The following is a 17,655-nucleotide window of genomic DNA, read 5'->3' as shown; positions in this document are numbered from 1 at the left end:
GGTTGCTTACAGCGACGACGATAATGGCAGTGCGACCGACAACTTACAGCGAAGGCGATAATGGCAACGCGATGGACAATTCATTGGTCTTACTGAAGCCGATACCTGGGCATAGAAATCACGGAGTTAAAGCCGGTTTGACATGTTACACTATCTGTGCATGCACCCAATGATTTATGTGCACAAGTCTTATGCTCTAGAAAAACATGCAGCCAATAAATTATGTGCACAGGTGTTATGCTCTGGAAAAACATGATAATTTGACACGCGTCGGGTATTCTGCATGTTTCTTCGCCACGAGACGATTTACCAAGCTCGTTTCTTCGCCTTCGCTAAGAACTCATATCTGGCTGCAACAAACAATTGCTAAATCTTTAATTTGCTAAAACTTTAATATGCATTGGAGAGAATAAAATTAATATTCCATATCTTTAATATGCCAGCATCCTTTAATATTATGGAGAGTCAGAGCATTAAGTTCTTTGCATTACGAAGAGTGTTCATATATTATACCACCCTTCTTGGCATTATGCAGTGTTCAATGCTTGATTGGTGGTTCAAGTCTTTTATCTATATATAATTACAGCGTTCAGTACTTAATTGCAGCGTTTAATGCTTGATTGCAGACTTTTATTCATATATAATTGCAGTGTTCAATGCTTGATTGGCAACGTTGAGCTTGGAGAGCGTTGAGCAGCGTTCATTATGGAGCAGCCTTCATTCCTGGAAATTTATATCATGGAGAGTGTGTTATCTATTGCATATTAATATATTATGGAGAATGTCTTGCAGCTATTCAAAAGAAAACATATTATGGAGAATGTTTTGCAGCTATTTTCTCTTGTGATCTTTTCAAATTTGTTTGCCAACTTAATATATCATTGTTATATGGTAGTGGCTTCCTCTTGGCTTATTGCATGGTCCAATATATTATTGTCATACGGCAGTGGCTTCCCCTTGGCTTATTGTATGGTCAAATATATCATTGTTATAAATTGCAGCGACTTCCCGTTGGCTTATTGCATGGTCAAATATATATGGCAGTGACTTCAAATATGTTATATGGCAGTGACATCAATGAATGTGCTATTGAAATATGTTGATGGACAGGTAGGTGGATGGACTGAAGCATATAAACATCTTGTTTATGCGACAGTGAGAGGTGAAGCGCACATGGTTCCCTATGCTCAGCTTGAAAGGGCATTAATTTTGTTTCAAAGGTTCCTATCTGGCAAGCCTTTGCCTCAACGCTTATCTAATTACATGCATCAAATCCTAAGATCAGTGAAAACACTTATCTAATTATATGCATCAAATCCTAAGATCAGTGAATGGGAGATGCTCGCTGTTAAGAACAAACTACTAAAATTATATCGAAAATAAAATGTTTTTTTAACTTTGTGGGTTTCTCCAGACACGAAGAGTTCAGGTCTTTACCTAGAGGTGGATTTGCGGATACAACATGCTCTATTTTTTCAAAAACATAGTATAGTATAGTATCCTTTTCTTAAGCGATAGGGAAACTCTTGTTGCCGTAGGTGTTATATGGTTATAAAATAGCATTTTCTCTTTTGAAATATTAAAAAATATGGCTATACAGACAACCTGCTTTATATAAGATATTTATATAATCTAAGTGAACGTAAATTAGTTGCCTCTATTCAAGCATCCAGCCTTTGTTGGACAATTGGATTGCCGTAGTTTAGTTCGACAATTGCATTGCTATAGTTTATAGTTTAATACATTAACCTGCGCATTGACAATCCATGTTTTCTTTAACAATACTATGCTAATAGAATTACCAGTACAATTACACATACACAGATAACATTATCCCTGGGAATAAATCAACAGCTAGAGCTAAAATCGTAACGGGAAAAATGGTAAACCTGTAAGCAATAAACCTAGATACAAGCATATAAACAAATATTTCAGAAGACAAGGACTTGGATACAGACGGTCTTGCTTTGACAGACTAACTGGCCCACAAGGGAAGCGCTTCCATACACAGACATAAACAAACCAGACAGAGACCAAAACATGACATAGATATATGCAATTTTGCTGCTAGTAAACAAATATTTCAGAAGACAAGGACTTGGATATAGACAGTCTTGCTTTGACAGACTAACTAGCCCACAAGGGAAGTGCTTCCATACACAGACATAAACAAACCAGACAGAGACCAAAACATGACATAGATATATTTAGTTTTGCTGCTAGTTTTAGATCAAACAAAAATATTCAGAAAAGCTATCTATTTCGATGGTGAGTCGAACTGAACGCTATGGTTCTGTGCTGTGAGACCCTCGCCCATACCTGTCTGAGCTATAGGACCTACTTGTACAAGTCAACGCTCAAGCCCTGCTTCTTGCTACAACTAACGAGAACATATGGCAGGGACTAGCTGCCCCGCAGCCCGTCTTGTTTAAATATTATACCCACAATTAATCTACTATTCACATTATTCATACAAATACTAAATAGTTAGTAAAATTCGTATGTCCTCCTACCTGGTTTAAATACACAACTTAGGTAAATATTGACATAAAGTACACAATTCTTTCTCCAAAAGCATACATACTTCCTCTCTCTCCAATAAAAAAATTAAGCGCACGAGTACGCAATTCTCTCTCCAAAAGCATACAACTTTCTGTGAACAAGAAGTGTCATTTTCTCTGTAATGTGGGGCCACATACTTGGAAAACCATTGTCTTTTGTTTTTGTTAATTATGATAGGGCTTTTATGTAGATTTCATATAGTTTAAGAATGATCAACACAATTTAATGAAAACATTTATAATATAAATATAAATTATATATTATATATGTTTGTATATTATAATAAGGTTTTTATGTAGATTTTATATAGTTTAAGAATAATTAATATGTTTGTTTGGGATAGTTTAATTGGTAATGGTCATGGAAATGAAGTTTTATTGAATCTGAAGTTTTTGGTTTAAATCTTGTGTTATCCCCTCGATTGGGGTGAAAAGTTAGACATGATAAAGATGTAGTCCTACCAAACTTAAATAAAATAATAATAATCAACACAATTTAATGGAAATATTTATAATATAAATATAGATTATATTTATAATATAATTTATAATATTCTTATGAAAAATTATATTTATAATATAAGTTTAAATTATATAGGTTTGTATGTGTGTGGGTTGTTAGAAGGTTTAGAGTTTTCAATTAACTTTTCGAATAGCAAGTTTTAAAAGTGTATTTAATACACTTTCTCTTTACTGTTTTTAATAATATTAGTTAAAGTTTTTATATTTTAATATAATTAAAATAATATTATATATATTTTAAGTTTTTACTTGATTATAAAGAAATTCGATAACATTGGATTATATTTATAATCAATATAAAGTAGTGATATAAAGAAATTAGTTTTTACGAAAAAGAAAAATTTTGAACATAAATTATATATGCAAATTTCTTTAAACGTTTACTTGATTCATTTTTATAATGGTAGTATAGGTATAATTAATTGATAAAAGAAGTCAAAGTTTACAAAGACATTATCTTTTCACATAAACTATTTTCAATCAAGAAAAAGATTATATGAAAAAAAAAACGCTCTAAAGGTTTCGAACTTTATGACAAACAATACAATAACTATTATTATTACCAAGTTGCAACAATATGGCGAAAAAGATATATTTTATTATTGTTATTAACTTGCAACAATTTGAGAGACAAGATCTATCAGGTCAAACCTCTCCATGTGTAACATGGTGATGAGAATAATTTTAAACCCAATTTATTTATAGAGCATTCGTCTATGTATTTCTAAATGAGTAAAAAAAGATTTAAGAAACCAACAAATTTGTTACCCGATCCACCCACGTAGTGAGGGCTACTTGAAAGTGCAATCATTATTTGCCTTTCAAAATGGAGGAAGCTTTCTTAACCAGACAAGGGTGACAACTAGGAGGAGCATTGCTTCATGTACGTTGATTGGGATCCAATCAAAGAGATGAAAGAAAACCAAGAAAAAATATCATGATCTTAAATTCCTTGCAAAGGAAAAGGGAAAATAATCCAGACAAAGATAGTTGGTAGTCATTGAGATTGAATACCTAGGAAAATCCAAGTGATATGGCAAAGGAGGAGAAATCAAAGAGATAATGGCTTTTAGAAAATATATTGAAATTAATCTATTATCTATTGATTTTGAATTGCAACAAAAAATTATCTTAACCATTTTTTTTTTCCCGTGAAAATAAAACTCTACTTCCTTTCATATTTGAAATAAAATACATTTTGTATATACACACTTAGACGTGTGAATTCACCTGGATCTGCCTAGATCCATGTATGGAAAAGTATAATTACAAATACATTTGCTTATAAAGAAAAACAAAAGTATCATCCCAAAGGGACCTTGAAGAGGCAAAAACTAAAAAAGTGAAAATGAAACTGTAATACAAGGGGGAAGATCAAGTAATGTAGAAATCACTTATCTTGCCCTTCTTTCCTTTCTTTTTCTGAACCAGTTTCCATTCCCAAGATTTGGATCCACTAGAACCACAACCATATCATTAACGAATGTTTCTGGAGGATTTTCTTTGTCTGAATATGAGCTATCTAATATGTGAACATGCTTTGTTCCCACCGAGACATCCTCTTTGTGTACTAAATTTATATGTTGATTTGACTCTTGATTTTCTGCTAAAACTATCCCATTGTGATGTAGGGTAGTATTATCATTCTTACCTTGTATGCCCTCATCTTATTTTATAGGATTCTTCATATTTTCTTCACCTTCTTCATCAAAGAAATGTGGATCTAAAAACTACCATCCCTTTGCTTGTGTACCTTTTTCTTTTTTGGGTTATTTTTATCCCGTGGGCATGTGTTCAGAAGATGTCCTATTTGAAAACAAAAATGGCATCTGAATGTTGTATTCTCATAATCTAAAGGTTTTGACCACTGGAAATTTTGATGTTTCAATATTATGTTATCCGGTAAGCCTTTGCTCAGGCCAATCTCCACACATATCCTAGCAAATGTAAATATATCTTTCTTTGTTCTTTCCATCTTCCTCTTTTTGAACTTGCACAAAGTATTCCCAATGCCCTCTAGAACTTGACAATGAAGAAAGGAATAACGAGGTTTGGGTGTCTCACCCAAACTAATAGAGTTGTTACGACCATATTTGTTGCATCAAATTCTGGAAACCATGGAGTAATAAAGAGCCCCACTCTACCCTAAAACCATGGCCCTTCATTTCATGCATAATCCAAATCCTTCTATGTGTCAAATTGTATAATGAAAAAATCCTTGGAACATAAATATATGTCACAGTTGGGTGTCTAGGAGGAAAAAACCCGCTAGTGTAAGTCTTCTAATTTGGGCTAGAAGCCATTAAATCTACATATAACTACCTTGCAATGGCAAGATGTGAATAAAGAATTTACTTCTAGAAGATTTACTTCCAAGGCGAGTGGTTTCTCCATTTGGTCAACTATGTAGGGACTTGGAATTCTTTGTGTCTGATTTGTAGGGAAAGAAGATTTCCCCATCACAACATCTTTGAATGTGGAAGATTTTCCATTTGGTTTCCTAGAACATGAAGCTCCAGATCTTGAGGACCCTCCTCTCATTCTTGTGTTTAGAATTAAAGTTGAGTTTCTACTGATATTATAATCTTGGATCTGGTAAGAATTGTTGAGAACCTTCCCATCATATTGTAGAACTTGATGATCCAGGTGGATGTTGGTGGCCAACCGCCTATTCCACGTTGACCCCCACCATTGTTTCTTTTAGCTTTTTAGTTTCCTTAATTGTAGCACAATTTACTATTTTTGGCAATTTTTCGGGCCCTAAACTTCTGGAGCCATTTTGAGGCCCTAAACAATGTTTTTTGGCAATATTCCTCCAAGTGATTTCATTGAAATTATGTTTCCAATTGTAATCCTTGGAGATATCTTTCCAATGAGGTATCATGTGCGTCAAACGGAGATAATATGACCAAGTTATGACCTCGAGAATTTGGTTGCCCAACTAACCCCAACGGGGCCCATAAAATCTTGGTGTTACATCTCCTCGGGTTAGGGTTTTGGTTGTTTAGGGTTTTCTCTTATTGCTCAAATAATAAAAAAGGCCCTTGAGCCTCATTGTAACTCAGTTTAGAGGCATGTAGCCACCACATATCTTCTCAGAGATAAGCTACCATCGCCCAAGCTAGTCTCATTTCCATTCTATTTGTTAGCATATTTCATTATTTGATATTAATGAAGGATAGTGTTATTTCTGCTGCATCTTTGTATTTATGGTTATATCTATAATTTTCTATGTTCCTGTTTAAATTCGGATTAGTGGTATCAGAGTGGTCTGCTCTTTCTCTGTTTTTCTTTGCATGTCCCCAACGAGGTCGGGATATAAGGAGTTAGGGCTCGAACTGGTCGAACCTTTGCAAGACCAACCTCCCAAATCCCAACGGTCTCCCATGGGGAAGAAAAGAAAGACGGGGGAGTAGGAGATCCTATCAAAATATTGCTCGAGGAGGCCCTCGAGAAACAAAGGAACGCGATGATGGATAACTTTTCCCAGATCCTTCAACGGTTTCCCAACGGTGGCACATCCACATCCAACAACCACTCTGGAGGCTCCAAACCTTTTAAGGTACAAGTAAACTTTGACATTCCCATATTTGAGGGCCAAATAGATGTAGATGAAGTAGATAAATGGTTGAATCTACTAGAAGGATATTTTTCTATTCATGATTTTCTATCCGAGAAAAGATTACCTTTGCTCTTCTCAAAGCTGCCCCCCACATCAAGGACTGGTGGGAAAACTATTGTGAGCAAAAGGATGAAAGTATGACCTCACCGTTTTCAGCTGCTCCCAATTGGAATTCATTCTGGGATGCCATCAAGGAGTAGTACTACCCTTTTGGGAGCTATGAGGATAAATACATAAAGTGGACCATGCTGCGATAGGGAAGGGACCAAGATGTGCCGGAGTTTACCAATGTTTTTGATACCCTTCACATGAAGTTGGGTATCAAGGATTCTGAGAAACATTTGGTACTCAAGTACTGCGACTACCTACATAGATACAACCAGGATGAGACAGAGTTCCTGGACATCTCCTCGCTTGGCATGACGTACCAATACACTGTCAAGATTGAGAAAAAGTTTAAATAGAAGAAGCAAGACTTTGGATTTGCGAATTTGAAACAAGGGAAAGGTGCCCCAAAACCATAGAACAAAGGACAAAGCCAAGGTGGGACGGCCCAAGACAACCTGCCAAGGCCACAAGCAAAGGACATCACTATGAAGCCGAAGAAGGACATGGGAAATTGCCGTGAGTTCCATAAGAACTCCACCCACAACACAAGTGAGTGTTAGGGCAAGTAGTCACTAGTGGCCGAACTGAAGGCTTCAAAATCAGATGCATGTTTCGACTATGATTTAGAACTTGACAAGGGGATTGTCAAAGGCAAGCAGATTATTGATGCGCAGCCCAATTCCACCATTGCCACCACAAAGATCCAAAAGGAGGAACTCGAAGATCCAAAGGAGGAGGAGCATATCTTCCACTCCCATATGTGGGTAAAGGGTTCCCCGCTACAGTTCATTGTCGGCAATGGGAGCCAAAAGAACCTCATTGCAATAGAGGTCGTGAAGCAGCTGGGCTTACTGACCACAACACACCCACAACCGTACACCATCAGGTGGCTTCACCAAGGACGGGATCTCCGCGTGAGATAACAATGTCGCCTTCCATATAACATCAAGCCCTCCACGGATGAGGTATTATGTGAAGTTTCTCCCCTTGATGTTTGTGATGTACTATTAGGCCAACCATACTTATGGAAGCGACATGTTGTGTATGAGTCAAGGCCTTGCATTGTTATTGTTACATTTGGAAATACGTTGTACAGGATACTAGAGGTAGCACCACCTACTGCCATCTCTCTAGTTACTGCAAAAAAATGCAGTAAGCTCATTTCAAAAACCAGGAAATTTGTTTTCTTGATGATATGCCCTCAAGGAAAGAAGAAGACAGTGGCCACGAACTCCAAACAAGGCCCCTCTGCATGACAAAAACAGATGGAAAAGGTCATGGAGGAGTACGAGGACATCTTCACCTCCCCCGCAGGGGTCCCTCTGCAATGTGAGGTCAAGCACTCCATCAATTTGACCCCAAGTGCGTCATTACCCAATGGACCAATGTTTTGGTGCTCTGTTCTGGAGAACGATGAAATCAAGAGGAAAGTTCAGGAGCTGCTACAGAAAGGTCACATTTGGCCAAGTTCATCGCCCTGTGGGAGCCCAATCCTATTGGTATAGAAGTAGGATGGGACTTGGAGAATCTGTATTAACTATCGGGCACTGAATAAGATCACTATCCGAAATAGGTACATGATCTTGTGGATTGATGACATTTTGGGCCAACTCAAGGGGGAAATTTTTTTCATCAATATGGACTTGAAGTCTGGATATCACTAGGTACCAATCGAACCCTTCGATGTGCGAAACACTGCCTCCAAAGCCAAGGAGGGCCTTTTTGAATGGTTGGTTATGCCTTTCAGGTTAACGAATGCTCCTGAAACCTTCATGAGGCTTATGGATGACATCTTGTGGCCATTCACCAACTCATTTGTAGTGGTATACTTGGATGACATCTTGATCTTCAGCCAAAGTTGGGAAGAGCACCTCCACCACATTCGACAGGTTCTCCAAACACTGCGGCAACACAAGTTGTGTGCCAATTTGGAAAAATGCACTTGTGGCATGAACCAGGTTCAATATCTGGGATACCTTATTGAGGGGTGCATGTGGTCCAACCAAGATCCAAGTCATTCAGGATTGGCCAACCCCAACCACTCTGACAAAGCTTTGCAACTTTCTGGGTCTTGCCAATTTCTACCACAAGTTCATGTTGGGGTTCTCTCATATCACTTGGCCCTTGAGTCAAGTCACCAAAGGAGGAGTGAAAGAAAATTTCTTTTGGTCTGAATCTCAACAGAAGGCATTCGCAGAGTTGAAACATCACCTTTTCTCTGCACCAGTGCTCACATTACCAGACTTGCAACAACCATTTAAGATCGAGACAGATGCCTATGACTATGCTATTGGGGAAGTCCTTTCTCAACAGGGGAACCCAGTGGCATATCACAGTGAGACACTTTTAGACACAGTTTGGAAGTATCCCACTTATGACAAAGAGATGTATTCCATTATGCAGGCCTTCCGAAAATGGAAGAATTACATTTTGGGGAAGGAAACGGTCATCCACACAGACCACTGACCCTTGCAGTTCATGCAGACACAAGGGAAGTTGCAGAATGATCGACATTAGAAGTGGTCCACATACCTACAACAATTTCATTTGAATATCAAGTAAAATAAGGGCAGCACAAATAATGTTGCATACTGCCTCAGCCGACCACCGATCATGGTGTTAACCACCGTGCTCAACTCTTGTGGGCATGAGACTTCTGATTGGCCACTTCTCTACAAAAGTGACCTAGAATTTTGCCACACATACCATATGCTCTTGGAGGGTTAGCAAGTTCCAGATTTTCATCTCCAGGATGCTCTGTTATGCCACCTGGGACACCTTTATGTTCCTTCAAGCGAGAGTGCAAATATGATTTGGGAAGCGCACTACAGTCAGGCCATTGCAATTTCAGGGTCGAGAAAATGGTGGTAGTACTACAGAAGTATTTCTATTGGCCGGATCTTCGACATGATGTCATGAATTACATCAGATCCTGCACTGCCTGCATCATTTCCAAGCCGACCATCAAGAATCAAGTTCTCTATATTCCGTTTCCTACCCCTAGTCGACCTTGGGAAGCCATCTCCATGGATTAGATGTCAGGCCTTCCTTCTACTAAGCATGGAAACGAATGTGTTTTTGTGGTCGTTGACAGATTCTCGAAGATGGCCATTATGGCCACTTGCAAGAAGAGTATCACAATAGAAGCCACTGCTAAACTCTTCTTTGAATGAGTGTGGGTACACTTTGGGATCTCACGGTCTATCATCTCAGATTGGGACAACAGGTTCCTTAGTACATTTTGGTCCAGTCTCTATTCGATGCTGGACACCAAGCTCACTAATTCCACAACTTTCCATCCCCAAACTGATGGCTAGACAGAGGTCGTCAACAGGATGATCGTACACATTCTGTGCATGTAAAACTCAAAGCATCCACACACATGGGATGAGAGCCTCCCCTATGTCCACCACATCTACAATTAGGCTCTCCACAGTTTGACTGGACACAAACCTTTTCAGGTGGGCTTGGAATTCCAGTCACTATGTCCCATTGATGGGGCCATACCATTTGCAACGACTAAGGCAGATTCAGCTCATGTCCCGTCCAAAGTCGACAAGGCAAATAGCTTCATTGAGCACATTCAACACATCTTCCAATAGGTCCATGACATATTGAACAAAGCCAATGCTAAGTACAAGTAGCGACATGATTAGCATCGGGTGCCACACAAGTACTAGGTGGGTGACAAAGTTTGGCTACATTTGCAGAAGAAGTGCCTCGCTAGGCCCCACCGCAAGATTCACCCACTTTGATATGGGCCATACACCATCACTAAGGTTTTGGGAGATAATGCTTTTGAGCTCAGCATTCCCCCATTCCTTGGCCTACACCTAGTGTTCAATGTGGATCGCCTTCAGCTATACTTTCCACCATTACTGGACACATCCGACATTGTAAAACAACTCACACCAATAGAGTTAAATCCAGATTGCATGGAACAATATGCAAATGATCAGATCATGGACACACAGAGCAAGAACAATATCCAATAGAAGATCCAATTGTATCGAGTTGTCAAATCTGACCAACTCCTGCATGAAGGAAAATGGCTCACTAGGGACCAAGTCCAACAGAAGTTTCCTCATCTCATGGAGGAACTCAACGCAATGGAGACCATTGCTTCCTAAGGGGGAAGGAATGATCCAGGTGGATATTGGTGGCCACCCGCCTATTCCACGTGGACCCCCACCATTGTTTCTTTCAGTTTTTTAGTTTCCTTAATTGTAGCATAGTTTACTATTTTTGGTAGTTTTTCGGGTCTTGAACTTTCGGAGCCGTTTTGAGGCCCTAAACGACGTTTTTTGGCAATATTATTCTAATAAATTACATTGAAATTACATTTTTAGTTGTATTCCTCGGAGATATATTTCCAATGAGGTATCATGTGTGTCAAACGGAGATAATATGACCAAGTTATGACCCTCGGAAGTTGGCTGCCCAAATAACCCCAAAGGGGCCCATAAACTCTTAGTGTTACATCTCCTCAGGTTAGGGTTTTGGTTGTTTAGGGTTTTCTCTTATTGTTCAATAATAAAAAAGGCCCTTGAGCCTCATTGTCACACGGAATGAGTCGATCTTGCAGACAAGATAGACCTTCCTAGAATCTAAAGAAGACCTAATGACAAGCAAACCAATCAGACACTATCTTTCTCTAAATATGCTTTTATAAACGAAGGCAAACAAGTGTTTTAGGCCTACCTTAGGTCCAACGCAAGTTTGTGGAAGCCTTCGCTCCTTCGATCCAAATGAGCTCCCTTGTCGCGAATCTGCAAACACAAACAAGCAAACAAATTAAATAGCACCTGAAAAGCCAATATCATAAAACATATTTAACATGAAAGTCAAGGAATTCATGAAACAAATGACATGAGACAATTTGTTGAGAAAAATGAGTTTGATTGTATTAATTCAAATCAAGAAGAACTTTACAACCTGTGCCTTGACGCTGTACAAGCTCCTCCCAGGGTCCAGCAAGAAGTCTCCTCTACTTTGAAAAGTTTCACTCTCTTCCCAATGAAGCCAAAAAGGTATGTGATCTCTCCTCTCAAGCTCAACTAGGAAGTCTTAATTTCACCAGCATTTACCCTAAAAAATGTTCAGCTTCTAACCTCCCTAGCAACCAGCCCAATGCCTGAATTTATAGTGCAATGGAGGGAAGTTACTAGGTCCTCCTTCAAAGGGATAGCTCCTCTCATCAAGGGATTAGCTCCTTCTCTTTTGGGATGCATGAACCACCTAAGAGCGGCCAATACGCATCAAAATTCCTTCTAGAATCATCTAGAATTAACCCAAAGTGAGTTTTTTAGAATAAACTTGTGCCTTTTTTACTTTCACAGGGGTCCGCACCCACACCTTTAGGGACAGAGCGGGCAGGTCCGCAGTTTTTGTAAACAGAAGGTGCGGGACCACAGGCAACAGTGAGAGAAAGTGCGGAACTAGAGTTTTATTGATTTTCAATGTCTTTCTCTCATTTCCAAAGCTTGACTTGAAGAGCTGAGGTCTGAGACTTACTTAGGAGGACAGTACAAGTGATGATAGACCCATACTGACTACAAATAATCATGGTGACGATATTTTTGTGTAACAGATTGCCCCCTAAAGTGCAAAGTCTGTAGTAGATGAGGATTTTATTTATCATTTAGGAAGAGTGAAGTACTTTATCGTTTCGAGGATCATCTTGTGGAGAGCCCAGTCGGAACCTGTAAAAACATTCAATGCAAGATATATATATGAGATCATATCATTGCTGAGGTAGGCATTCCCATACTCAGATCAAAACTAACTTATAAAACTAACTACTGCTCTGATACAGGAATGATCTTGTAATACATCACAAGTATAGACTCATGTGGACACAGTATGGACGTAGCCATCTGTTTATGAATAGTCCATTATATAATGAATACAAAATTCCTCGCAGACTGGATTGTGGAAACTAGATCCAGGGTCTTCATTTCTACTTCCCGAAATAATACAATTCTATCCATGCGAATGAATGTGTTGGAGTCAAACATGGTAGAAACCACTTGATTACCAGTCAATGATGTAAACTGTTAACAAGTGTGAGAGAAACCACAAATGATGTCAATGGACCTCAAAGTACCCAGTACAATCCATGAGATGTGAATAAATGTGTTGATGTCGAACATGTCACAGAATCCTTTGATCGAAGGTCAATGACGCAACCTGTCGTCAAAGGTGAGAAACCTGCCATTGAGGCATGCAGATCCCAAGGTACTGATGATTTCTAGATCATCTTTCTAGATAATGAGTTGAAGTCGATAGAAAGCGATCCGTCGCAGGCAAGCCCACAACACGAAATCATAGATCAAGTTGAAGAAATTTAGTTGCAAGGACTGAATCAGGGATGGTCAAGATGGATGACAGATATTTTGCAGATGAATGGCTTATTGGCAGTGACCTCTTGAACACATAACGACACGACAGTTGGCTTGGTGACAATTGACCCAAAGTTAATACCCAGAAACTGGCTAAAGAATTTCAATGTGGTTTGATCAACTGTTAGGCAAAGGATTTCCCAACCCAGGTGAATAAAAGTGTCGTGTTCATGAGTGGTTACAAAGTATGACAAACAGACTCATTTTTCTCTCTTTTCCCCCACCATTTCTGGCAAGTACCTCTTTATTTTTGACAAGCTTGAGGAGGATAACATTTGCTTGATTATAAGCTCATCCTTCGGATGAGTCCAACTTAGTTTAAATTCGAACCCTAAGAAGGAGTGGTTCATTCCTGTTTGTAATTGAACAGGTCCTTTACTGTGAAATTTTAACGAGTCCAGTATAGGAGAAACTCGACGTTTTTCAATTTTAGAGAGTCTGAAAAAACTTAAGAAGACTCTAGGGTTGACCTTTTTCGTAAATTTGTGTCTCCCAAGCCCGAAAAAGTATAAAATAGTACTTGAGAGAACCGCTTGATCTTTACGACCAAGGAGTACTTTTTATAATTAGTGCCCCTGATCCGAAAAAGTAAAAAAGCAATCAACGACACGTCGTTTTATAACCAGTATCGAATTTGAAACGACAAAAATCCGGCAATCTTTTCATGTTTTTTACGGTCAGAAAAGAGCTGTAAGTGGACCGTCTTTTAGTTCCGTTTTAACGAGTTTAAAAGAAAAACTCGGCGATATTTTCATGTTTTAGGATTCAGAAAAGAGCTTAAAGGTGACTCTAAATGTTTTTTCGTTGAAAATGATAGGTTTCGCCTGAATAATCCGTTATCCTGAACAAAAACGCAAACATTACTCATACCTGTTTGAAATGGATAAAAACGTTGCAAAAATACCTTTCCAAAGTGAAACATAAACAAATTTTCAATTTATTTACTCAAAAAACTTATAAAAAGGGCTTTCGTCAATTCATTTTTACCGTTTGAGTTTTGGGTGAGAAAAATAGTGCTTTTGTTCAGAAAACGTCCCGTGAAGATTGCGGAAAATCCAACCGTCGGAATCGAACGCCGTCTTCTCCAGGTAATCCACATCATCCCACTCTTCATTTTTAACCGTTTCATTTTTTGTTTTGGGTTCTTATTTCATTTTTGGAGGGTTTTTAGGCTTAAAACCCGTGCGCGGGGGCCCGCAGGTGTACCACTACCAGCCCGCGGACCCTGACTTTTTCTCAATGGGGAAAAAGTCAGGGGTCTGCACCTTCCATGTAGGCAAGGTTATGATAGAGAAGAATTCTTGGAAGACTTCTTCTTACTCTTAGTGTTAACCGTACCAATCATACCATCTGCGGCATGAGATCCCGAAGGAGCTGCAGCGATTTGATTTTGCTTGGGAAGATCGGGGATTTTCTCGTGTAACGTACCTGACTGAGTATAGACCAAGTCAAGGTACTATGCTTGAGCAATTACTTGCTCCTCAGTAACAACTCCGGCTTTAGCTACATCTTCAGTGATATTTGGCAACAAAGACTTTACAAACCATTCAGCCAAGATCTGATCCAGAATAAAAACCTTCACTAAACGTCGTCGACGTCTCCATTCATGAATATGATCTGAAATGTAAGTGGACATCGATTGCTTTAACGAAGTTAACAATTTCGTGCCATTGTCATATCTGACTGGCAACTGAAAATGAGTTAAAAACGAGGTAGCTAACTGACTAAAATTATAAAAAGTGCTTCGCGGTAACTCAATGTACCACTTGGCCACAAGACCAATTAGAGTGCGCTGGAAAAGTCTTAGACGGATTGAATCATCTGAAATGGAGTTAGACGCACACCAGAGGTGATAAGTCATCACATGGTTCAACGGGTCCTCTCCTGATTTGCCTTCGAACTTAGGAATATCACTAGGCAACTTATTCGGCATTAGCAGCGAAAACGGAAGATAATTAATGGGATCGTTAGTTAGGCGCGACAAGTCAGGCAAGTCCAAAGTTGCGATAAACGGTAACTGACGATTAGGGTCCCTAAAACTATGGGTCATGAGACCAGCCCCAGGAGGAGGATATCCAAGATAACTAGGAATAGGAATTGCATTTGGGATATTGTATCCTCCTGGAAAACCAGGATTAACCGGACTGTACTGGGGTTGTCGAGGTTGTTGATATGTGTACCCAGGGTATGGTTGATACTGATAGACTGGCTGCTGTATAGCAGGACCGAATTGGTAATGTCCCTGGTACGGTTGATAAGTAAACTGTGGTTGACTTGTGACAACCGTACTTGAACTAGGTTGTACTACAGGCATCTGAACTGAAGTTTGAATCGTAGATCCAGACGGTAGTAAAGATGTTTGAGGAGTAGATACAAGGACAGTAGAAACCGAAGCTGTCGATACTCCGAAAGTAGGTGGGGTAGATTGAACAGATGTTGCAGCAGTCGTTTGAGGCGGAGTATGAGGCGTACTAGGCCCAGGCTGAGAAACTACCGAAGGTACAGAAGTTTGAATATTAGACTGGACAGGTTGCTGGGGTGTACTAGAAACTAAGGGTTGTCCAGTTTGAGATGACAACTGTACATTTGGATGCAACACCTGTTGAGTTTGCGATGGATCCCACACTAAATCCATTCCGGGGTACGGACCCATAACAGATTGAGAATATTGAGGACCATAACCGGGTTGAAGGTAGGATTGATAATTCAAAGGTACATTTCACGGTCCTTGAACATATGATTGACCGGAGGGTGGTTTGAAACCTTGGTTCGAGTACTGACCTTGGGGTTCATACCCTTGAGGCACGTACTGATACTGGGGTTGACCTTGAGTTATAAATTGATACTGGGGTTGACCTTGGGGTACATATTGAGTCTGGGGTTGACCTTGAGGAACGTACTGCCCCATAGGTATGTACTGTCCTTGAGGTTGCCCCCCAGGCGCAAATTGGGTACCTTGAGGTTACCCCCCAGGCGATAATTGAGGCTGCCCCCAGGTGGTAACTAGCCACCTTGAGGTTGAGGATTGGGAATAGAACCTGACATCATGAGAATATCTTCTACACTCAATGGCTTAGTACCATTGCTTCCAGTTAATAACCCTTGCTCAATGGGTTGAGGATATGCTCCCGAAAAAGTACCAGAAAGTGACTGATACCCAGAGGGAACAGAAGGACTGTCGTACAAAAAGTATTCGGGCGATTGAGTAAACATGGACGACTGTCTTGACATATTTAACGGAGGATAATAACCCCTAGGTGTTAGGTGATAAGGAACACGAGGTGGTGAAAAACTTAACCCTGGGTTTTCTAAGAAATTAGTCAAAGAAAGATACCAAGTACTACTCCTAGGAGGACTGTAAAAAATTGATTCACGCTACTAAATCTACGGGACTTCCTCGGTAATTCAGCCACGGTTAAAAATTTTTAACTACTTCACATGCAAACAAAGTAAAATCTCAATGAAAACCACCTAAAGCCTCTAAAGAACCAAAACAAATTTGAATCACACACCTAAAGAATCTAAGAGATCAAACACACACAAATAGTAACTTTCCGTACTGAAAACACTAGTTGGTGATGAAATCCAATGTCGCAGAGTTCAATATAAAAATGGCGGTTGGAATAGTTACCCTGACAACCTGCTTAATGAATAGGCTGGCACAAGTTCCTCCACTTAACCGTCTCGAGTGAAGAGAACCCCCCAGAAAATCCAAGTGAGTCTAGCCGATGTCTGCTCTAGGTACAATGGGATCTTCCCACCACTGTCACCTTAGGAAGAATCTTAAAGAATATGGCCACTAAGGTTACCAACTGAAAAAAATATACCTGGGGGAACAATCTACGATCCGATACGCACGCAAGGGCAGAGTAGCAAGCTCAATCCCCTTGAAGGCTCCTTGACATAATCCAAGGTTTACCAACAAGTGACCCCAGGCTCCTCGAAAATGGTTAATCCGAGGTTTACTGTTTTTAATACGTGAATATCTGGCGTCGTTCCCAATGAGGAAGGATTGATTCCCACACTGGTTTGGACACGATCTCGTGCTTCTCCTTTAAGAGGAGCTTTCCCAGAGCATAAATGCAACAATTGGATTTCTTCCCTACCACAAGATACAACTACTTGTTTTTTTTTTACTGTCTTGGAGAGTTAATTACTCTCCTACTCCAAGACACTAGCCTAAGCTATGTTGGTGTATTAGAGCCCTAGAAATAAAAATGTTACTAGATGAATTTTACTTTAAGCGTTATTTTTATTGGTTTTTGTTTAAGTCAAAAGGTGCGGAGATGAAACTCGTGGTATGAAGACTCGACTCAAAATCACTAAAAATGCACTTAAGATGATTAAACAATCTTTTCTCTTCGATGAACTTCTAGCTAGGAAAGAGTTTGAGAATGTAAATACTTTGTAAACAAAAATCTTTCTTAACAAACAAATTAAA

The sequence above is a fragment of the Pinus tabuliformis genome, chromosome 8 (genome assembly GCF_031772625.1).
Source record: "Pinus tabuliformis cultivar Carrire ecotype Pingquan chromosome 8, CPIR1, whole genome shotgun sequence".
In the NCBI taxonomy this organism is placed as follows: domain Eukaryota; kingdom Viridiplantae; phylum Streptophyta; class Pinopsida; order Pinales; family Pinaceae; genus Pinus; species Pinus tabuliformis.
This window is presented reverse-complemented; position numbering follows the sequence as displayed.